Source organism: Phocoena sinus, chromosome 11, assembly GCF_008692025.1.
Source record: "Phocoena sinus isolate mPhoSin1 chromosome 11, mPhoSin1.pri, whole genome shotgun sequence".
Classification (NCBI taxonomy): Eukaryota; Metazoa; Chordata; class Mammalia; order Artiodactyla; family Phocoenidae; genus Phocoena; species Phocoena sinus.
In genome coordinates, this window is record NC_045773.1 from 19,252,941 (window position 1) to 19,276,496 (window position 23,556).

Consider the following 23,556-nt stretch of genomic DNA (forward strand, 5'->3'; position numbering starts at 1 on the left):
TGAGGGGGAACCAGCTTATACTTTTGCTCTATGTTCACTTACCTACTGTTCTAGGTAGCTATAGGTGAGTAGAGAAACAGACGCAGTACTTACCTGGAAGTGTTCTGCAGGTTTGAGTACAACTCTAGAGATAACTTTATTCAAAGTAAGCATTTTCAGCAGCTTTTTTTGTTTGTTTGCTTGTTTTTTTACAAACATTAAATTTTAATAAGGTGCAGTTGTTTGCCAGGCCTATATGATCTTTGCCGTGCAATCTTATCTGCATTGCAAAGCCTGATAGTACAGACCTGACTGCCAAAAATGCAAAAATAGATGCAACTCAATAGATAAAAATGAAAATTAGCTTAGAGTGCACACGTTGGAAAACATCTCAAGTGAAAAGGAGGGAGAAAGGGCGTTCTTGCCCTGAATTGAGTAGGGTCTGCCAGAGTTCACTTACTTTCCATTCAAGATTGGATGAGTGGTGGAGATGGAAATTTCTGTTGTGTGAGACGGTTGCCGTGCCTCGTGTCTCATGAGCTCTTCTTATTGGCGTGGGGCGGGGCTGCTTTGTAGATCTCAGCATTACCTCGAGGACCCGACCATCACAGCTCTGTTTTCTTATCACCATTTGCACTCTAACCAAGTTCTCACCGCTGGAGAAACCAATCCCTGGCGACACACCTCAGCAGTAAAGCACACGATTTTCATTTTCGATTTGAATTGTTTTGTGTCAAAACAAAAAGGTTTGGGGCAGGTTGCAAAACAGTAATTTCAAGTCCCAGAGCTAGGGTTTTCCCCCACCCAAATGGTGAACATTTATGGTGAAAACCTCCAATTTCCTCTTACAGTAAACATGAAAATTATGATTTCACTCAGAGCCTGCATTTTTTCCCAATCTTAATGGCAAGAATCTGCATACACTTGCTTGTGGAAATGTCATAAATTGGCCTCCGATCAATTCCTCAAAGATAGTACACACCAAAGTACCACTTTCAAATTTTTAGCCCTAGTGAAATAAGATTTAACTCTTGTCAGTGATGTATGCCTTTCCACATTCAGGGCCAACAGCCGAGGGATGAGCAGAGGTATATTCTGTATCAAATTTAAACCACTTCATTGCATATTGTTCTGAAGAGTAAGCAAAAGGATATTAACGTTTTAGTAATAAGATGGTATGACTTCACCATCTTAAGAAAGTATATGTATATATGAGCATTTGGTCAATCGATGTGGAATGAATCCTGTACCCTGTTGGTTACTTGATCTAAATTGATAAACAAATGTTTTTCTTTTCACTTGTGCCATATGTTGATCCCAGTTACATGGGCAGAGAGAGGCAGCTTGTAATGTTTCTTAAAGGATTATACACTGTTTTGCATAAGGGAGTATGCAGATGCAGGAGTTAGATGTGCACCGTGCTTCCTTTGTGTTTTAGGAAGCTTGATTTCGGTTGTTGATTTCATCTGACGCGAGCCATTTTTATTGAACTTAGTAGGTCTGGTAGAAAGTATGCTAAGTGGAAAACATTGTGTGAACAGCTTTCACCCACCGATGAACCCCCACCCCCCGCAAGCTGAAAATTGTGGTGCTTTTATTCATTTTGAAAGGTCCAGAGTGGCATAAAGCATCTTGTCTATAAGAACTAAGGCTCTTGCAAGGGGGAAAAAAATAAGCCTCTGCTTTAATGAAATTAGAGATGTCGTGGATGTTAACCAAACAAAGACACGTTCAAGTAGCAGGCTGGTTTCCAAAAACAAAGGCCTATGACTCACATGTTATTCCAAATGAAATAAATTGACAGACAACAAGATGAGAAAAAGTTCAAAGGCAAAATGTGAAACGCTTCATCTTGACTTTTTCCGTCCAAGTTGTTGTTATAGTCTTGAAGAGCTCAAAGGCACATGGTCCAGTAAGTGGAGGTCTTGACACTGGTTTTTATTAACTCTGAGAGTCTTTTGCCATTAAATAGAATTGAGTTCTTTGGTTGGTTTTCTTGCATCTCTCCCAGGCAAATAGGTGGTTGCTACTTTGTCTTGACATTCAGATTTTGATATTCTCTTTTGTTTTCAGGGTAAGAAGTGACCTTTTGAGGTGACTATAACAGAAGATTGCTTTACAGAAGCCAAAAAAGGTAAATGCACATATGATTAGTGGAATTACATCTAGGACTCTATCTACCAACTTCTAGGCATCTCAATTCAGTTCTTTTCGGATCTACATAATTATCAAATATACATGTATTTATTTGTGTGTAAGTATGCATGTAGCATATTTTCAGAGGCCTTTAATGAAAAGATTGCTCTTAACAAATGGTTCAGATAGTCACATTTTCCGCCCCCCTCCCCCAATATTATCACTTTCCCCCTGTTTGTGGAAGTCGAATTTTTTTTTTTTTTTTTTTTTTTTTTTTGGTTGTTGACTTGGTAGGTTTAAAGTTAGAAAGGAATACTCACATCACAAAAGTGGTGATTCATAAAATTAACTTGCTGCAAACAGGAGTGACGCACGTCCGTCTTCTGTGCTGAAGCGGTGTCATCCGATGGATGTTCATCTGGCTGGTTTGTAATCCCTTCTTTCAGAAATGAATCGCCGGGCACCACAGCAACACGCCGCGTTGATGTAACTGCCGTGTGGCGTGGGGCATGTCCCTGTGATGTCAGCGCTCATCTGCCTTGTTCTCTTGACCTTGCTTGAAAATCAAATGAGTACTTGATTTTAAAATTAGAAGTTTTCATAGAGACTAGTGTAGCTTGATGGATTAAAGCTAAGTTAAATTTTCTCAAACTCGCTTCTGGGAGCAGGGGCAAAGAAAGCACTCTGGTTAAAATGGTTCTGGAGGCTACATTTTTTTTTTTTTTTTTTTATTCCCAAAGTATCTCTCCGGTGAGGGCAGAGGTTGCCTCCCTCAAGTTCGTCTTGCAGGTCACTTTCAAGTGTGATGTTTCTCAAGGAGCAAGCGTCTTCATTTTACTTTTGAATCTTGGCCAACGGTGTTTCCATTTGATTGAGTAGATAGATCTGTGTCTGCTTTAAAACACTTACTTGCCAGCCTGGTTACGACACAAAGCCTTTGCTCAGATCTTACCAAATTAGAGTTTATGAATTTGTAAGATACAGACTTCTCATTCTTCAGTTGAGCAAGGTTTTTTTGGTGAAACTTTGATAATATGAAGATTCTTAGATCGGTTTTGTTTTTAATCTCACCCAGGGTTTGGGGGTTCTAGAAGGCATTATCAAGGCAGGGGTCTGTTTTTCCAGTTGCATTCTGGCACGTTTGATTTGGGCCCAAAAAGTCCAACCAACTTTCCTCATTTCACTGTCTTTGTTGTTTAAATTAAACCATGTGGGAGGCACCTAGTTGTCCTCCAAAGAGGTTATGTTACCTTTCAGATGTTCTGGCATGGAACGGGTTGATTGCAACCAGTCATTGGGGCTCTCAGGTCCTACCTAGCATGACTTCTGGCAAAGCACTTCCCAGTTTCCCAGTTTTAGTCTACTTCAGGGCTCTGCAGCCGCCTTCTTAAAAGGCTGTCCAGTCAGTATTTCCTGTTTCGTGGGCATTTTGTCTCTGCCACGGTTAGTCAGCTGCATGTTGTGTGTTCTGGTCTCTGTGATCCCTGCAAGATCTCAGTCCAAGGTGTTCCTCATTGAAAGCCATGCCAGATGCTGAACTCATTTTGTGCTGTTAGCAAAGGTTTCTGGTGCAGCTAAAAACTGTGATGAAACAAAGCTGGAAAAGTGGTTGAAAAGATGAACTATCGCTCCAGCTCCAAAAGTGGGCTTAATGAGTAGGTTTTCACTGTTTTATTTGGAATCACCTGTAAGCATAAATTATTTCGCTCCTGACTGATGTCACTATGATGACCTTGCTTACACCCATGACGTGAAAATGTTTACATTTGTGCAGTATGATTTTTCCCAATTCCATGATACCGTTCAAGGTTAAAGATATCAATAGTCAAGGGCAAGTTTGGGGGAAAAAAAGTTTTCAGGAATTTGTCATTAGTTGACTAGGAAAGGTAGTCCATGCGGAGGAAAAAACAAGCTTTTTTATAATTACTGTCAAGAACATGGTGTATTATACAGTATCCTGCAGATCAGGAAACCTTTGTCAAATTTAAGGAGAATAGAAAAATTTTGTCCTCCTGATGCCTCCTTTCATAAAACAAAGGAAGCTGAACAACGAACTCATCTAATTTTTCTTTTTGTCTTGACTGCTAGGAATCTCAGTAAGAGTTTTTGCTTAAGCTTAGTAGTATTTTTTAACTGCAACTTTTTGTTGATATTCTGCTTTTAAGTCAACTTCATTTTTCCTACTCCCAATTAACATTTTATTAACTGTTTTTCTTCTACAATATCAGTTCCACTTGTGTTTTGACTCCGTTTTCAGTTTTTTTTTAGAAATAAGATACATAGAGAAATAAATAATAACCTACATGTACTCTTTTACCTTTTAACAAGCTCAAGGATCCTTCGAAAACTAATCCTTACATATCTTGACCTCTTATACATGAAGGAAAAAAAGATTTGTTAAAAATATAAAATCTAAAAAAATTTATAAAATGGATAGAATGCTTAGTGTTTCTTCCCAGTGAACAAACCTTAAACAAAGATACTGTGCTGTCCAGTGATGGTCAAGAGACCAGCACCATCTTACACACTACTCAGAGGATAGAGATTTCAGATACCAGGAGCTCCTCAGTCAGTGGCATGCCCAAATTCGAAATCTGGGACTCATTAACAGTCAGCATAAGTGCAAATAAATGTGCCTACAGTGGCACTCTGGGAACAACTGGTTATGTGCATAAAAGTGGCCAGGAAAATTCAGAAAACCAGATGAAGACATTTTTCTAAGTTAGATTCAGAGGTCTGAAAGATCATAAATAACACTCATCATACTTGGTAGTGATAGAACAGTTTCTTCCAAGTAGATATGAGCACTTTACAAAATGGGTCTGGTTGCTGGCATCCCTGAGAGGTAGCCAGTAATTATTATAATCCCCACTTTACAAACTGGGAAACTGGTCACATTAGTAACTTATCCAAGGTCATGTAAAATATCAAGACTGGAGCTAAAAGGACAGCTTGGTCTGGTCACAATTTTATTGATGCCATTCTATTATGGCTGCCTTGGTTTGGTGGTTTAATATATAGGTTTCTGTGTCATTTTTTCCCCCTGCTTCCCCCAAACATTTGCAATTCACCCACACAGGTTTTTGCTAAAACTTCAAATCCAATTTGTGAAATGCATTGTCTTGGATTCAGTTCTGAATGACAGTGGGAGTTAATTGATGATAACCATGAAGCTTATATAGATTACAGTTAAATGGTTATTCTTTAAATATTGGTCATCTTCAAACTTCATTTTTTGTGTTGCTTCAGTTTCATAGTCAGCTTGTTAATGAGAAAGTTAAAAACAATCGAAAAGAAAGGGCGATCACTGCACTTTTTCTTCCACCCCCAATTTGAGCTATTTTTTTGTTAGATTAAGGAGCGATACGGCATCTTTATAGACTTCACTCATTGTGTCTTACATACTACAAGTGATTTCTTGGTTACGAACACACTTAAAAATAGCCATCCAGCCATTTTAAATGTATTCATTGGTTCTTTTGAAAGTGTATATTTACGCGATTCAAATGTTTACTTAGTGACAACGATATTCCGAGTGAAATCCATTCAAAAGGACCTCTTTGTAGCAGTAAGCATTTGAATTATTTGCCTATTCATGAAGTTGTTATAAAGACACTGGGAAAGAGTGATACCAGCTGAGCACGTTGGCTGAGAGGACTAGTCAGTTTAGTTAAGCGTTGAATTCCATCCTGCCTCCCCTTCATACTCATATACCCATGCCTGGGTTGTAACACTCAGAGTTAAGACTAGGCTGATAGAACATAAAGACTCCAACATACAATGGCTTTAAATCAAATAGAAGTTTACTTCCCTGTCTCATCTAATAATCTGGCCCGTCTGGCTTGACTGGATGGGTTCTTTTCTCTTTTGTGCTTCTCTGCTTTGGGCCTTTGTCCTTATCTACATGGTTGAAATACAGTGAAGTCCAAGGCAAGCAATTTTCTTTGAAGCAAATGATTTAAAAATTGCACACATCACATCCATTGACGTTTAATTGGTAAGATTATGATCACTTCACAAGAAGCTGCAAGGACTGCTGGGAAATGTCTCTAGCTGGGTAGCCAGGAGCATGGGAGAATTGGAGAACAGATTTCAGGCGACAGTTAGGACACTGGCAACTTGATTGGTTGAAATGCCTCAGTCCAGTAATTTCATTCACTCATACATACATACAAATGTACATACTACATGTGTATATACGTTAATTCTTACTGCAGGCGTTTATTGATGATTGTGTGCTAGGTGCTAGGATTATAGCACTACATAAGCAGGATACCGTCTCTGTCCTCCTGGAGTTTATGTTGTAAAGGGGAAGACAGACATTATGGATGATGGTGACAGGTATTCGCAAGGGCAAATATTGGTTGCTATGAGAAAGTGTTCTCTAACACGGAGACCAGGGTGTCAGGAATTTATGTATTTTACTATTATCGGAAAGCTAAGTTAGACTAACTTGATTTCCTTGTATCTTTCGTGCCAGTGTTGTTGTGAATGTTATTAGGCGTGTTAATTTTTTGTTAATAGCTTTACGGAGATATAATTCACACACATTACAGTTCACTCATTTGAAGTGTACTGTTCAGTGGTTTCTAGTATATTCACAGAGTTTGTAACCATCATCACAATCTAGTTTTAGAACATTTTCATCACCTCAGAGAGAGACCCCATACCAACTAGCAGTTAATCCCTTCAACCCAGCCCCAGGCAACAGCAAATCTACTTTCTGTCTGTAGAGTTTTACCTTTTCTGGATATTTCACATAAATGGAATCATACAATATGTGGTCTTTTGTGACTGACTGCTTTCCCTTAGCATAATGTCTTCAAGGTTCCTCCAAAGCATTTAAATTTTTAACTGTCCTACAACCTCAGCGTTGTGTGAGTTCTTACTCCTAAATCCAGCCAAATGGTGGCCTGAAATATTCTCACAAGGGATGGCATTGGGGGGAAAAATTACTGTTTTCATGCTGTTTATATTTCCATAGAAATAGACTTGGCCTCCCAACAGTTAAACTTCAGAATTTAAATGTTTGCATTTTAAGTTAGCTGTTTTTAAACATTGTTAGCCATAATGCTAAACTCAGTAACTCTGTAAACAAGAGCTGTCTCTCTTGAATGTTCGTTTCAAAGAAAATAAATTTTAAATATTGATTTCCAGAGAAATATGCTCAATAGAGTTCTTTTTCAAGCAGAAGTCACTTGTTGAAATGTACATGAAGGCGAGTTTTGTAGTGAAGACAACATTTGCAACAGTTATCAAGTAGCCATATTTTTCACAGCGAACGGTAAAAATACAAATAACACATGGTTTTAGTCATGTTTTTTAAATGACGCTTTTGCTCTTTCGTCTGCCAAGGGCACAAATATCGAAACTGCCTACCTTGAGCATCTTCGGAAGAAGTTCTCAGCTTAGGTGAAAACCTAACAGCTTACCAGAGATGTAGGAAGTATTGCCTTGCTTTGGCAATTCAGAAATCTCAGAGAAAATCTGAAGCTCAAAAATGTATAAAAACAAAACCCTGTTTAGGGTAGCACACCTGTGGTAACCCTGAGTGCATGCTTTCTAATGTATCTAGTAACATCCAGGACCTTAAAGGAGGAAACGGTATATCAATGGTAGAATCCTTATTTTGAGTCTGTTTTAGAAGTTGACACCTTCTGCCCAGGGCTGAGTTTGGATTTGAAGTTGATGGTGTCTTTTTAAAAGTCTGCTGGTGAGTAGGACTTTCATAAACGGAAAATGAAATTAATCATTTAAGTTTGTACTTCTCTGTCCTTGATCTGAACTATTGTACTTCCACGGCCTTTGCATGGGTTGAGAGCGAGGGGGAGAAAAATGAAAAACTTGAAGTATTTGTGCTCTGTTCAGATGCACTCTTTTTGAAGTGTGAAGGTTATGCAGACTTTCCCTTGTATGTTGTATAGTAGCATGTATATAATTACAGGTAGTTAGATGTTTTGTTAATCATCTGACAGTGGAGTGAGTTATTTAAAATTACCTTTTAATTGGGCTTCCGTGGTGGCGCAGTGGTTGAGAGTCCGCCTGCCAATGCAGGGGACACGGGTTCGTGCCCCGGTCCGGGAAGATCCCACATGCCGCAGGGCGGCTGGGCCCGTGAGCCATGGCCGCTGAGCCTGCGCGTCCGGAGCCTGTGCTCCGCAACGGGAGAGGCCACAGCAGTGAGAGGCCCGTGTACCGCAAAATAAAATAAAATAAAATAAAAAATAAAATTACCTTTTAATTAAAAAAAATCTTGCATCATTGGATATGGACGTTGATGATTTCGGTTCATGGACTGGCATGGATATTCACTTCCTCACCCTTTCCTCCAGCCCGCTCTTTTCTGGAAGTCAATCTCTCTTTTAAAGTGTCATGAGCAGTCGCTGGAGGCCAAAGGAAGTGTCCAAAAATCCAATCATTACAGATGACGTTCTTTAAAGTTTATTTAGAGCAGTGATTTTCACAGGGCACATTGGGACCCATTTGTGGGTTGGGAAATCAATTCAGTGGGCTGTGCCCAAGAATTAAAAAGAAAAATAGAATAAGTATACAACAGAGCAGAAAAAAAATAGAGTCGAATAGAGCTGCACTGTCTAATGTTGAAACCGCTGGCCACATGTAGCTGTTGAGCCCTTGCAATGTGGTTAGCCCAAACTTACATACTGTAAGCTTAAAATCCACAAAGCCTTTCAAGGAGTTTGTATGGAAAAAAGAATGTGAAATATTTGAATAACTCTTCTTTATTGATTACACATTAAAATGAGCATAGTTTAGATACATTGGATTAAGTAAAATATTAAAAATAATTTCACGGTTTCTTCTGACTTTCTCCAGTATGGTTACAATTACCTGTGTGGCAGGCATTGTATTTCTGTTGGGCAGTTTTGCTCAAGCTGATGGGGAATAGAGCAGTGAATGACACAGCGACAAGGCCTCTGCGTATGGCTCTAGGGGGTGTGGCCAGGTAGGGGAATATAATAAATAAATACGAGATGACAGGTGTGGTGGAGAAAATATAGGCGGGTAAGGGAGGTCCCGTTGCCAGAGGGAAGGGGATTGCAACTGTAAGTAGTCAGGGTAAGTCTAACTGAAGCACAGGCATTTGAGCAAAGACAAGGCATGTTCTCAAAAGAGTACGTTGGCCACTGTGGCCAAACCAAAGTCATCCAAGGAGGAGAGTAGTGGGGGACAAGGACAAGAAGCAACAGGGCCAGACCTAGTAGGGCGTTAAGGCTCACTGGACTCTTAATCTCTTAGTGAAGTAGGGAGCCGTGGATAGGCTTTGAGATGGCACAAGATGTGAGTCACGCTTCAAATGGATCACTCTGGAAATGGGTTTTTTTAAAAAATAAATTTATTTTATTTATTTTTATTTTTGGCTGTGTTGGGTCTTCGTTGCTGTGCACGGGCTTTCTCTAGTTGTGGCGAGCGGGGGCTACTCTTCTTTGCGGTGCGCGGGCTTCTCATTGCAGTAGCTTCTCTTGTTGCGGAGCACGGGCTCTAGGCGTGCAGGCTTCAGTAGTTGCAGCACGCGGGCTCCAGGGCACACAGGCTTCAGTGGCTGTGGCTTGTGGGCTCTAGAGCGCAGGCTCAGTAGTTGTGGCCTAGTTGCTCCACGGCACGTGGAAGCTTCCCGGACCAGGGCTCGAACCCGTGTCCCCTGCATTGGCAGGCGGATTCCTAACCACAGCACCACCAGGGAATCCCTGGAAGCTGTTCTGAAAGTAGACGGTGGGTGGGTGAGATGATAGGCAAGAAGACGTGTTAGGAGTCCGCCGTGATAATTCTCAGTGAGACAGGGTGACGGCCAGGATCAGTATGGCAGTAGAGGTGGCAGGGGATTTATGAAATTCTAACAGGTTTAGTTTGGTAGTTATATTTTGAATTTATCTGTAGGTAGAATCCAAGGATTTCCTGGTGGAATGGATGTGAAGTTTGAAAACAGTTGCATCAAGGAGTACTCCGAAGATTTTTGTCTTGTGTGATGGGGTAGTATCAACTGATGGATTGATTGTGGTTAGAAAGAAAGAAGTCAGATAGAAGACTGAGGATTTTCAGTTTAAGCAGCTGCGGGAAGGATGGGGCTGCCACTAACCAAAATATGGAAGCCTGTGGGGGAACAGGTTTTGGGGTGTTAAAGGAAAAAATTACTTAATTTCCCTCGTTAAAGATGGTAGTGCCTTCTTTATCCGGGACCTTCCCAATAGGTGTAGGGAACGCTGCAGTGAGGTTTTATAGGAGGAAGAAGAGACTGACCTCACCTCCAGATACAGCACGGGCAAGTGAGAATTTATAGCCAAGAAGCAGGGCGGGGGGGGGTCAGTAGATGGACAGTTTCCGGAAGGAAACATTGGGAGTAAGGGGGGATTCTGGCTAAACTGATCTAACAAGATTCTTGCTGCAGATAAGCTAGGGTGACTCGACATCACCTGGAGGATGGTGGAGAGTGAGGAACCCAATCAGATATCAAGGGTGATCATATATCAAAGGTGAGAGAGTTCTGGTTAAACTGACTGAGCAGGGTTCTTGCTAAAACTGGGCTTTACAAGGAAGCACACAGATGGGTTCAGAAGCCCGATTCCAGTTTGGTCCAGCCAAGCATCTTTGTCGAGAGTGGACAGGGGAAGCAGGGGATACCAGGAGTATAGCTGTAGACATGTGAGGATGGAGTCGCTTATTTCTCACCCAGTCTGAGATATCAAGTGGGCATCTGGATATGATATGTGGGTCTATAAATGTCTTAGCTAGGGCTATACGTTGAGGCTTTATAAGAATGTCTAAGTGTCAGTAAAGGCATGAACCTAGGTGAGCTCACCAAGGTGGGAGACAGTGGTGTCGATAAAGAAGAGAAGGGCTCCAGGATGTGGGTTCTGAAGCCAACAGCATTAAGAGGTTTGAGCATAAGACACAGAGGAGAGGTCAGAGATGGGAGGAAAACTCCGGGACTCCAGAGAACCAGAACCCCATTGAGGACATTGTTTAAAGGAGGAGAGCACTGGCACTTGTATACAGCGCTGCACAGAGGTGAAAAGCAATGATGACAAAGAACTGACCATTGGGTTTCTGAACATGAAAGTCATTGATAACCTTAACAGGAGTCAAAAATGGTTGAATCTCACTCCTGGTTTCATACAGCTACCTGTCTGCTTTTGGAAATTAGGCATCTAGAATGATTTTTCCAGGAATAGTGCCTGCTCGGCACTCTTATTTGTTAAGATCATCACATGTGCCTCCATCTCTTGCAGCCCCACTCGGACAGGGTCTAGCTCTGACCTTTAGGTCATAGGACAGCCTGTGGGAAGTGATCAGAGAGAAACTCACTGTTTCCTGATGGAATCCTGTGCATTTTGCGCCATGCGACTCGTTCTCTAATCCGATGGTTCAGATAGTAAATACAAATAAAAGGCAGGGGTGAAAGGAGATGTATATTTACATCTCGAACTTAAAATGCGTTGTGTTTAATCATCTAACGTACATCGTAGCTTGGTGTGGTTAACCTGATCTCTAGATAAGTAAAGTACTAGTTGGTGCCTGAGCCACACATGAGTCTATCATCTTTACCTTATACTAATATAGGTAGTCTTTGATGGGTTCATCCATCTTTCAAATTAACTAAGAGCATCAAAGGCTCTGGCTCATTCAAAACTTCTGAAACAGTTGAACATTTTCGAGATTTCTAGGCTGATCCCAAATCTTTGAGCATCTAGGAAATTGTAGGTAAAATAATGAAAAACATGCATTGTCACTATTTAGATACTAAATACCATTAAGGTGGTATTGGGTGAGGAAAGAGTATCCTCTCTTTGTGGAAGATGATAAATGTACTTCTTAATTTTTTTTCATGATAAAATGGCATTAAAAGAAATTAGAAGGGGATGAAAATGTAGGAAGAAAATTTTCACTGGTGACCTCACCTAAATAGTTCAACATTTTATCTGTATCCTGCCAGTGTTTTGTATATATAGATTTGTTTATATGTACTACTTGTACTGTATATACTATTTTGTTTCCTGCTTTTACCCTTAAAATATCATGAGTGTTTTCCCAAGTTATCACCGTTGTATCTCGGTCTTATTTTTAGGGTATCTTGCTGATTTCCATTCTTGTGTTGTCTATTCCTGCAAGGATGGGTCTTCTGATTCCCTCCAGTTACTAATGATGGCCAGTATGCCTGTGTAGGATGTCTCAAGATAGCTCAGTCTCTTGAATTAGTTTTAGAAATACGATGTTGGCATTTTAGGTTATCACTCAGTTTCTCCCTCTACTTTCAAGTAATATTAACATGAATTTGAGACACATAAAATCATCCCCTGGTGTCGACTGCATGTGTTTTCCATAATAAGGTGAGGTACGCTTTGCATTAACTTTGATTTCACAATTTCTGGACCTTAAGTTGCTCGGCTTTTTTCTCTTCTCATATTTCCCACTTCCCCAACTTGATTTCCACCGTGTGAGCGGGGAACTTTGCTTCCTTTCAAGGGACAGCCATTCATCCTCTCTTTGTTGCGTTATCCCAAACATCACTCCTTCTCTTTTCCCAGAGCAAGCCATTAATTTACTTTGCCTGCATTTCCATCTCCAGAATTTGCTTTGGTTGAGTTTTGGTCAGTTTATTCTGGAAAACTCAAATGTCTTTACTGCTTTTAAAGTATAAAATTGAAGTTTACTTGCATGCCACACCTTAGGGGTACTGTCATTAATTGTTTAGGCAATGCGTATTTATTGAGTTCCTGGGAGGTTCATGGTGTGTTTAAAATTGAGCTGTGTACCTCTGTCCTTTGTGGCCATTCCCCTATCTAGTACTGAGATCCCCAGATGGCCACTCAATGAAGTATTCTTAGATTTATAACTTCAGAGAGAACCAAGGAATGTTAGCCTTCTCTGGTCAATTCCTTGTAAGTTACTGAAGCTGAAACTGAGACCCAGAAAAGGAAAAAGGTGTTCCCCTGGCCACCTGGTAATTGTAGCTGTCTGTTTTGGGATTCTCTCTGTCTTCTAATATACCTCTTCCTTCCTTTTATGATACAATATCAAAAACAAGTGGAAATGTTAAAATTTCACTATTAAAAAGTTCACTGTTTAAAAAAAATAGACCTGATGAAAACCAAAATGTATTTTTTTATGTAGATGGCCCTTTCTTAAGTTTCATTTCCAACGCACTCTCCTTTTTCCAGCTGTGTTAAGGGAAATTACACCATTTACAAGTGTTTAAAAATATTAAATATGAAAAACAGCATCTAAGTATGTTAATTCAGAAAATGCCCACTTTTCACTTTCCCTCCCTCCCCTCCCTCCCCCTCCCTCCCCTCCCTCCCCTCCCTCCCCTCCCTCCCCCTCCCTCCCCCTCCCTCCCCTTCCTCCCCTTCCCCTTCCCCCTCCTCCTCCTTTCTCTCCATCTTCCTCCTCTTCTGCCTCCTGTTCTTTCTTCTCTTCTTCCTTGTCCCTCCTCCTCCCTTCCTCTCTCTCCCTGTCTCTGTCCTTCCTCTGAAGCCTGATCTTTTCTTAACAAGGATATTTAATGAAGATGTGTGTAATGTTAGAATCTTTCTGCCAGTTGACAACTACTGTGCATTTTGTCAATAGTTGAGTATTGTACATAGCATGAGAATTTAGGTGTCCACTCTCTCCTTATCTGACTGATTAACCCCATTGAGCCACTCCCTTGTGACATGTGGTTTTCCAAGGACTGAGACACAAAAAATGATTATAAGGTGTGTTGGTCATTGTTTTTGAGGTGCACACTGTCTGCCTGATTGGAACTGCTTAGCTCTGAAGTCTCCCTCCCCCTCGTTCTGGAATGGGGTTGACATCTTCTCTTTATTTATTTCCTTATGTGGGGTCAAAACACATAAAGACCAATATAGAATTGTCACCTTGAAGGGTCATATAATTTCATTAGTTTAGTTCTTATAATGTTATTAGTAATAGAACATAGAATAGGAAATTCTTGTAAACTTTTTTTTTTTTTTCTGATTACAAGTGGAAAAGCCAGCTCTTTGTAGGGAATTTGAAATTGTAGAAAAGTTGACCAAACACAAAAGTAAAAATAATCAAGACTCCAGACCCTGGGGATAACATATAGTTTCTTCAGTTCCTTTTTCGTTGGATGTACACATATTTAACAAAATTGCAGTCGTACAGTATATAGAATTGTGTATCCATTTTTTAGATTTAACATTACATGGTGAGCATTTTCTCATGTCATAAAGATATCTCAAATGACTGCATACTACATCATTTTTTTGGATATAATAAAATTTAATTAACTCTTCTTCAGTGTTGAGTATGGGAGTCATTTCCAGTTTTTCTATAATATGTTGCAGTAGGCGTATCTGTGCACAAACATTTATCAGTTTCTATTTCTTTAGATAGATTCTATAGGGGGAAATTTCTAGAAGAAAAGTGATGGAATTCTTATAGATTTTCCATACTTGTTATCAGTGTACTTTTCAAAATGCACCAATTTATACTTCTACCGATACTGAATGAGAATGTTTATTTCACTGCAACTTTGCCAACACCAAGTTTTTTCGTTTTTTGTTATCACTTAAATCATAGAGGAGAAAAAAGTGTATGTCTGTTTTTTTCTTGTTCAATTCTTTCGTTACAAGTCCAGAAGTTTTGTTTCTTGAGGCTGTTTACATTTCTTCTAAGTTTTCATAATTTCGGGAGCAGCCAGGGTTTGGAGGAGTGGGGATGGGGGAGTCCAAGGTGCTGGGCAGCTAGAGAAGGGATCCTGTTATGGGGAGGTTAGTTGACCACTGGCTCTTCTGCTAGAATTTACAGAGTAATTCACTGAGTGCTACGTTACAGCTTAGATCTGAGTGCTAAAATCCTGCAAGGCCAGGCCAGTGGCATTCTGATCCTCCCGAAATCCCGTGGAGAGATCTGGGGCTCAGAAGCTTTTCCGAAACTTTGATGCTTTAAGTTCAGTCCTTTATTCAGTAAATAATTATTGAGTGCTTACTTATTCCTGGCACTGTGTGGGGCAGCAGGCAATATTCAGTAAGCCAGAAAAGGGAAGCTCTTCTGGAAATAAGGTGGCTGTGTACCTCATTGCTTTATGACGTGCACAAAGAGGACAGATCTGTGTAAGCACTTAGCCCAGTTAGAGCAACTAGCTGCTGCTCATCTTATATGTCTCTGTTATCATCGGCATCTCAAATTTAAAAACAAAACAAACAAAAAACAGTGCGCAGTGGCTTCCCTGGTGGCGCAGTGGTTGAGAGGCCGAAGATCCCATCTCTAGTCTCCTTATCACCCGCGGGATAGGGCCTGTGCTCCCCAGCCTGGGAAGTTTCTCTCCATTTCTTTTAGCCTCTTTACCCAGTGAGCTAGTATCTTCCAGCTATGTGGTTGCAGAAGCTTCGAGAGAAGCAGGGCTGTGTCCAGCTAAACAGTAAGACCCTGGGGACAGCCCCTTGGGCTCCAGGGAGCTCCTCTGATTCCCAGCAGCTTAGCGGGGGTGTTGCTGAAGGTTGAGCTCCAAAGGCAGCGAGGGCACCGGCAGTTGCACTCCCTCGCCCCGGGTGTTCGCTGTTAGTCCCTAAGCCCAACCAGCTGACTCTCATCAACCCTGAATCGAAGGATTAAAAATTAGTACCTACATACACACATATATCTGCGGAAAGGGCACTTCCTCGGGCTGTCTCTGTCCTCTCCGAGATTTCCCGCGCTCGGCGCTGATGGAGGGCAAGCAGGCCCCCAGGCCGGGACCACCCTGGGCCCCCCCTCCTTCATTGGTTTTCCCCACTCCGCGGAATGCGCTTGGAAACCGTACTCCTGTCTGTGTATTTGCCTGGCTCCTATCACCACCGTTTCAAAACACGACCAGTTTCTAATGGAAAAATAAACATTTCTGACGCCGAAGTGAGGAAGGGGTAGCTCCTTGTTTCGGACCAGTGTGTCCTGCCCCCCCACCAGAGAGGGCATGGTTTGGGGGAGGCTGCGTCTGAGTTCGGATGTGTCCATCCTAGGGCCTGCTTTTGACTTGCTCACTCAGTGGTCCCCATCTGTGACATGGGGACAGTGAAAGGCCCCGTCTCGTCGGTGTGCTGTGAAGATCACAGAAAGAACAGTGTGATTACGTGTTCCGGTTTAGAGTTCTGCCTTGGAGGCCCTGTCTTGCTACTTTTCAGCTTGGCGATGTTGAGGAGATAACTGGAACTCTCCAAGCCTTTTTTTCTTTATCTGAAAAACTAGGGCCTAAACTAGTACCTCCCCTTTGAGATAGTTGAAAGATTAACTGAGTTATTCCAAGTCAAACGTGCTTAGGGCAATGCTTCCTATATAGCCAGTGTTCAATATTGTCAGCTCTTTTTATTGGTAGCACAGTGCATGGAATGTAGTAGGTCTTTAAGTATGTTCATGATTTTTACTACTGATTCATTTTGAAGGTAATTAAAATATTTTTAAGTGGCGGTTTTTATCAGGGAGCCTAGTGGGAATAGGAATGAAATAGGCTTTCCCCCGGCCCCAAAGAGAAAACCAAAACAAAAACTTTAAGGTGCTAAGTACAGAGAAACGGTTTTAGAGTTTTTCAGAATAACATTATATTTCTAAATCATCTTCTTCTCCTTCTCATCACCCATCTGGCACCCACAGGTAAGGAGGGGGCCCATCCAGAGCGATCAACCTGGCTTATTTTTGCCAATTTGAAGCAGCCTCTTGGCCACAATGCAGCTTCAGTCTGAGTGCTACAATTGTAGAAGTCCAGGCCATGGACACCCAGATGTTCCTGAGTTCACATGGAGAGATCTGGGACCCACAGCTTTTCGAAACCTAAAGCTTGTGATCGAAATAGTGTGAACAGGTTTTCCAGGGCTGTGCATGGGATTCTTTCGCTCGGGCGTGATTTTACTGTAGCTCTTACACGTGGAGGCTGCGTTAAATGGGACTTAAGTCGCGTCCCTAGCACTTTACACTGAGGAACTTGGGTAGACACTGCACTGAGTGTTTACTGTGTCCAAGGCCAGGGATAGAGAGAGAGACAGAGGCTGAGGGAGGGAGGGAGGGAGGGAAGGGAGTGCGCAGGGCAGGGAGCAGGAATGCATAGCCATGTGGGAGAAAGTGAACTTTCCCACTACTTACATATGTTTTGAGGGAGCAGAGGGTTGGCTCTTTGGGATACACCTGGCTGGAATGACCTTGACCCCCACTGTGCCAAGGTGTACACGTGTGTGCGTGCGTGTGTGCGCGTGCATACACCTGCATACAGGGCAGGTGACGGCAAGCCCTTCCTCTGAGAGCTCCAGCATCCGTCGTTTTCAACAAGGGTGGGGGAGATCATCACGAGGGCTGCTTCGTGTTCATGAAACCTGACAAGCAGTTCTCTCTCTGTTCCTTCAAACGCCAAACAGGTTGATTTTTCTGTACTTATACATGGTAATTCTCATAAAAACAAACAGTAAGAAAAACAGAAGTGAGGAAGTAAACATTACTGCACATTCTCTGCCCCCAGGATCATGACTTGGACCATTTTGGAGACAGTACTTCTAAACATCTCTCCTTACCCGTCTGTTACTGAATACACCTGTGCTGTCCAGTATGGTAACCAGTTGCCACCAGCAGGTCTTGAGCAGTTGAAATGCGGCTAGTCTGAATTGACATGCGCTGGAAGTGTCAAAGCCACACCAGCTTTTGAAAAAAGAGACTGTAAAATATCTCTTAAGTTTAGAGATTCATTATAGATTGAAATGATAATATTTTAGATATATTGGATTAAATAAAATACACTAGTAAAATTAATTTGCTCCACTTTGCTTACGAAATGTACCTACTAGAAATGATTAAATTACATTTGTGGCTCACGTTATATTTCTCTCTGGTAGTTGGGTGTAGGAATATCATAGTTTTAACAGGATGATGCTACATTTTCCCTGTTTTTTTTAATATAAAAATATGTTCTTAATATCTTTCTGTAGCAGTCGATACATGGCAGCATTATTATTACCTTATAGCTGTGTGCCGATAAGGTACAGTTTATTTAACCAGTCCCACCTTGTTGGTTGTACAAAGTTGTACACAGTAATGCCGATGAACAGGCTTGTGGATTCATCTTTGCAAGCCCATCTGATTCTTCCCTTAGGGTAGGGCTTCTCAGCTGGAGGACTGTAGACGTTTTGGTCTGGACGATTCTTTGTTGTGGGGAGACTGTGCTATAGACTGTGGGATGTTTAGTGGCTTTCCTGACCTCGACTCACTAGATATCAGCAGCACGTCTGTCCCCCACCCCGTCCCACCCCCCGCCCCGGACGTTGCCATGTGTCCCTCTGCGGGGCAGAATGACCCCAGTAGAGAAGCACTGACATAAGGCAAAGTACCAGAATGTGAAATGCTGGGTTCAAAAGTATGCGTATTTAAAATTTAGATAGATTGATAGATATTGATACATATTGAAAATTTTATATCTATTCCCACACTGTTTTCTAGACGAATAGTATCGATTCGTATATCTGTCAAGAGTAACCGTGATCCTTGTGAAATGCTTATAAGACACTTAAGAAAGGAGGGGGCTGGGGCTTCCCTGGTGGTGCAGTGGTTGAGAGTCTGCATGCCGATGCAGGGGGCGTGGATTCGTGTCCCGGTCTGGGAGGATCCCACATGCCGCAGAGCTGCTGGGCCCGTGAGCCATGGCCGCTGAGCCTGCGCGTCCGGAGCCTGTGCTCCGCCGCGGGAGAGGCCACAACCGTGAGAGGCCCGCGTACCGCAAACAAAAAAAAGAAAAAGAAAAAAAAGGGAGGGGGCTGGGTATTTAATTGCTAACTTATATGTTGGCAGTTTGTTTAATGGCTTTCCTGAGATCAGCTCTTGTAAAGACCATGGCGGAGGCAGTCTAGGTATTTTCTTACGGAGACCAGCTTGGCAATGAGGTGCCGTGGGCCATCCTAGCTTAGCTTAGTATAATGTACAAGGCTTCTGTGCTCATAAAGGAAAAAAAGATGGTAGAATGGCAGAGGGAAAACCTCTTGTTGTTTTCCAATTAAGGACTTTTCTTCTAGTGAGAAATGGGAATGGTAGTAAGTGATGTAATAATCGTAGCTAATTATTAAATGTTTGCTCCGTGTCAGGCACTGGGCTTAGTGCTGTTACATGTAATTTTATTTAAACTTAACAAAAACCTGGCTGTTGGGTAAGTGCTACTGTTTTTACCAGATGAAGGAAGATGGGCACAGAGAGGCGGCTGGCGGTTCATCTGGCATGCCGAGGGTCACAACCTTAGTCTGTGGTGTGGCCAGGATTTGAAGTCGGCAGTCCAAGGTGACCACACAATTCATTTATTCACTTTTCCAACAAATATCAATATTTGAGTTTCTCCTATGTGCCAGCCACAGCGTTTTTTGCTGAGTTTATAGGAGAGAGCCAAAAACGATGCGATCTCGGCCTCGTGCAGACTGATGGGGGCTGATGAAAGCTCTTCTGATGAGGATTAAGGAATGTCGGAACGTGATGCCTTGAGAGCCTACACTTGGGGGACTTGCCCTAGTTTAGAAGGTCAGGGAAGGCTTCCAGGGGAAATAATGATTAAAATGAGGTCCGGGGCTTCCCTGGTGGCACAGTGGCTGGGAGTCCGCCTGCCGATGCAGGGGACACGGGTTCGTGCCCTGGTCCGGGAGGATCCCACATGCCGCGGAGCGGCTGGGCCCGTGAGCCATGGCCGCTGAGGCTGTGCATCCGGAGCCTGTGCTCCGCAACAGGAGAGAGGCCACAACAGCAAGAGGCCCGCGTACTGCAAAAAAAAAAAAAAAAAGAGGTCCGGAGAAAGAGAGAAGGGTGGAGGTTATGGGGGAGCCAAAGAAAAGGCACATCATGTCCCGTGTGTTGAGACGCGCTGTGGTGTGTGGAAGGAAGTGGCCGTGTGCAGACGGTACTGAGCTGAGCAGGAAGCCAAGGACAGGGTTGCAGAGGCAGAGTGTCCACGGATCTGTGCTTCCCAAAGCAGTTTCGTCTGTCTGTCTGTTTTTGTAGTGAGGGATACGTGAGGTAAGGTGGGGTGGGATTAGGGGAATGGAGTACACGATGAGATTTGTGTTTTGGGACGATCAGTCTGTGACAGGTTAAGAATGCTGGGGGGCAGCGGGCAGTAGATACAGAAAACTGGGGAGGCAGGCAGTTACTGATTCTCAACAAATGATGAGCATTTCTGCTTCACTCATTTATTGATGCTTCACAAACTAACCTGAAACTTAGTGGCTTAGACAGCAGCCGTTGGTGCAGGATCCGTCCATTCAGGAAGGGCTTAGCAGGGATGGTTTTTCTCTGCTCTGCATGGTGTTGACTCAGGAGTGCATTCACCCAGGTGCTTGGCTGTAGCTGGAATGTCCAACCAAGATGGCTTCACATCCACACTTGACACTTGGTCCTGACCGTAACTTGGTTCTCAAGTTGACCTCACCATCAAGATAGACTTAGGGTGAAATAGGACACTGCCAGGTTTCTCAGGATCTAGGCCCAGAACCGGCACAGCACCCTTCACTCTTTTGCATTTGTCAAAGCACGGCCAGTCCACACTCAAGGGGAGGGGGAAAAGATTCCACCCTCCTGATGGGCATGTGCACACAAGAATGGGAGGAGTCACTGGTAGCCAGCATTGGAGGCAAGGAGCTGTGTGCCAGACACAATTCAAGGCCCTGAGAAGAGAGCACTGTATGATACGGAAACTACATTCCTACTCGCATGGCCTTACAGAGGGAGACGTTATGCAAATAAACTAGAGCGGTGTCAGGTTCAATTTACTAAGCTGTGAACTGAAACAGTGGTGTATCAGAGAGTGGCTGAGTAGGTCAGTGGCCACGTTAGACTATTGGATTGTCAGGGAAAGTGACTGAGGAGGTAACGTTCCATGGTTAAATTGAGATGAGGGCTTAGGGAACGTGTGTTCCATGCAAGAGCAACTGCTAGCGCCGAGTCCTCAAGGTGGGAGTGAATGCGGCATGCTTAAAGAAGAGAGATGAAGCCAGCTTGGCTGCAGCGTGGTGTCAGGAGGGGAAGGAGGATGCTGTGTAGGACAGATGAACGAGGAAGAGGCTATTGCAGAAGACCAAGCGACAGAAGACTGTGGATGGACTGTGATATTGATGGTCAACAGGCAAGGGAAGAAAGGCTTTAAGAGATGTTCAGGAGTTAAAAGCAGGCAGCCATCACTGATGGGTTGAGTAAATGATCAGACAGGGAGGGAGTATTTCAAGATGACACCTCAATTTGTGATGTGAACATCTCTGGATGGAGGTACCATCGGATGAGTTAGTGGAATGTTGGGAGAGCCCTAGTGTGGAAGAGGAAGATAATGAGATTGGGTTGGAAACATCTTGGGTTTTTCAGGTTGGAACCACTTCCATTTATGTTGTAGTGTGAAAGGATGGGGGACCACTTCTCCCACCTCGGGGGACCTGGGCTTGTGACTGGCCCGCCACGTGGAACTCCCAGGATGTGAGACGACCCAGAACACTCACATACCATCAGGTGTAGGCTGATGTGACTTTCTAACAGGTCTGTAAAATGTATTCAGTTTTTAAAGGGTAGTGGGTAGAATAATTTACCAGGTACTTGGGGGTCTCCTGCAGTGGCTATTAGCTGGTATTCTGGAATTGTGGTCTTCTTTTTGTTTTCAGGGTCCCTCAGGGGCATCCGATCATCTGACCCTATCAGATGGATGCCAGGAAAAGGGAAGCCTAGGTAGAGGGTGTGTGAAAGGTGATAGGCATTTATTTTTTTAACTGGCAAGGTTGCAGACTCTAAGTTCACAAATATAGTAGCAAAAATCAACTGTTGCTTCTAGGGATGTATATTCACCCAGCTGATCAAAGGCCCACGTACAGGGATATAACTTGCAGCATTGTTTCTGAGAGCAAAAGCAGAAAAATTCCCTAAATGCGTGTCAGGAGGGAAGGGGTAAATTATGGTCTGTCCTGGGTTGGGGGTGAGAAACACACGGGGACTGTGCTCTGCAGCTGTCAAAAAAGGATGGAGACCTGTATGTGCCGATGGGGAAATATCTCCAAGATAGCTTAAGTAACCAAGTGGGGAAATATACCACTCTTTGGGTAGAAGGCAGGAAAAAAAGTATACATACAAAACCCTATGATTGTTTATGTATAGAATATTTCTGGAAGAGAGAGACAAGATATTGGTAACAGTGGTTGCCTTTGGAAAGGGAAATCGGCGGTTGGGGGAAGGAATTTATAGTCTGTGTTTACCTGTTTGTGCTATTTGATTATATACGTATGAGTCTCATACCCATTTGAACATAGTTCTTCCAGGATGCTGAAGTGTTATTACCTAAAGGGCAGAAAGCCCTGGGGGAAAAGATCAGATACTGGGTTTTGATGGTGTCTCTTTTTAAATCCTTGCTTTTGGTAAATGTGAAAATCAGGCGTGATTGCTGATTGATTTCAAAACCCAGTGATAAGAAACAGTTGATTCAGCCCAGATCAACCACGTCCTCGCTCCAGATTCCCAACTCTGCATGGCTTGTCTCTTATATAATGCCTGTTTTATCGACTTCCATTATCCAAGTATCATCTAGAACGTTTTTTTTTTTAATTGCTTGTCATCTAAGACTCATCCCATACTAGCTTAAACAAAAAGAGGCTGTATGTGACTGTGTAATTGAATAGGTCGGGTGTAGACCTGGCAGGGCTCAGTCTAAGTCCTAAAGCCTCATCTTTACATTTCTCCCCTCTGCTTTCTTCTGTGTCAACCCCATTTCTAATGGGATCCCCTTCCTGGAGGTGATTAGGTCCCGCAGCTCCATCCTTGCAACTTTCAGCTTGAAGGACAGCCGGGAGGGTCTCACTTGGTGTCCAGGCTCTCAAGCATTTGTTCTCAAGGCTTCCTTTAGCTCACATGCTTGTTGGGGCAACGTTGCAGGACAGTTTCCTTTTGGCAATGCAGTTAAAACTGGGAAATCCCAAGCTCCTACTATATTCCCAATTCTCTAGGCCTGGAGACACTAAGATGAATAAAATATTTGGGCAGGTCTTGAGGAGCTCACAGCGTGTTAGAGAAGGTACAGAAGCTAATGTGGAAACCCTTTTTGATGTGAAATATTAGACTCGAAGGAATTCTGGGGAGGGCTCATCTCCGCCTAGGAATATTAGTGGGAGACTTGTGAAACAGGGACACTGGCATGAAGTCTTCTCTGAGAAGAACTCCCTCATGCAGACAGGTCAGAGGAGTAGGCTGAAGGCATTCCGGTATTAGACTCGGGAGAGCAGACAATTTTAATTTTCATCAAGTTCCGCTTATCAGGTTTCAGGACGGCCGGTGCGCCGTCCTCCTCTCATCTCGTGGCCCCCGCCACCCCGCTGGACCAGACCTTCCAAGGTAGTCTCGCATCCTCCGAATATTGGAGCGTTTTATTTCTTGGCCCTTCAGTGGCAGAGGCATGTATTACTTTGTATGTTACTCACTTCTCTCTTTTCCCCAGTTCCCTTTCTTGCT

At 42.9% G+C, this 23,556-nt stretch overlaps 1 protein-coding gene across 9 annotated transcripts in view; it reads left to right on the top strand.

The window, feature by feature from the left end:
- The window catches only part of FOXP1 (forkhead box P1), a 601,805-nt gene that overhangs the window by 271,130 nt on the left and 307,119 nt on the right, over positions 1-23,556 (top strand). For 7 of the 9 annotated variants that reach the window (XM_032648540.1, XM_032648541.1, XM_032648549.1 and 4 more), the window contains one exon: positions 2,053-2,113. The exons of the other annotated variants lie outside the window; for them this stretch is intronic. The gene's annotated coding sequence lies outside the window, so the exon portion shown is untranslated. The remainder of the gene's footprint in view (positions 1-2,052; positions 2,114-23,556) is intronic. 9 annotated transcript variants of the gene reach the window in all.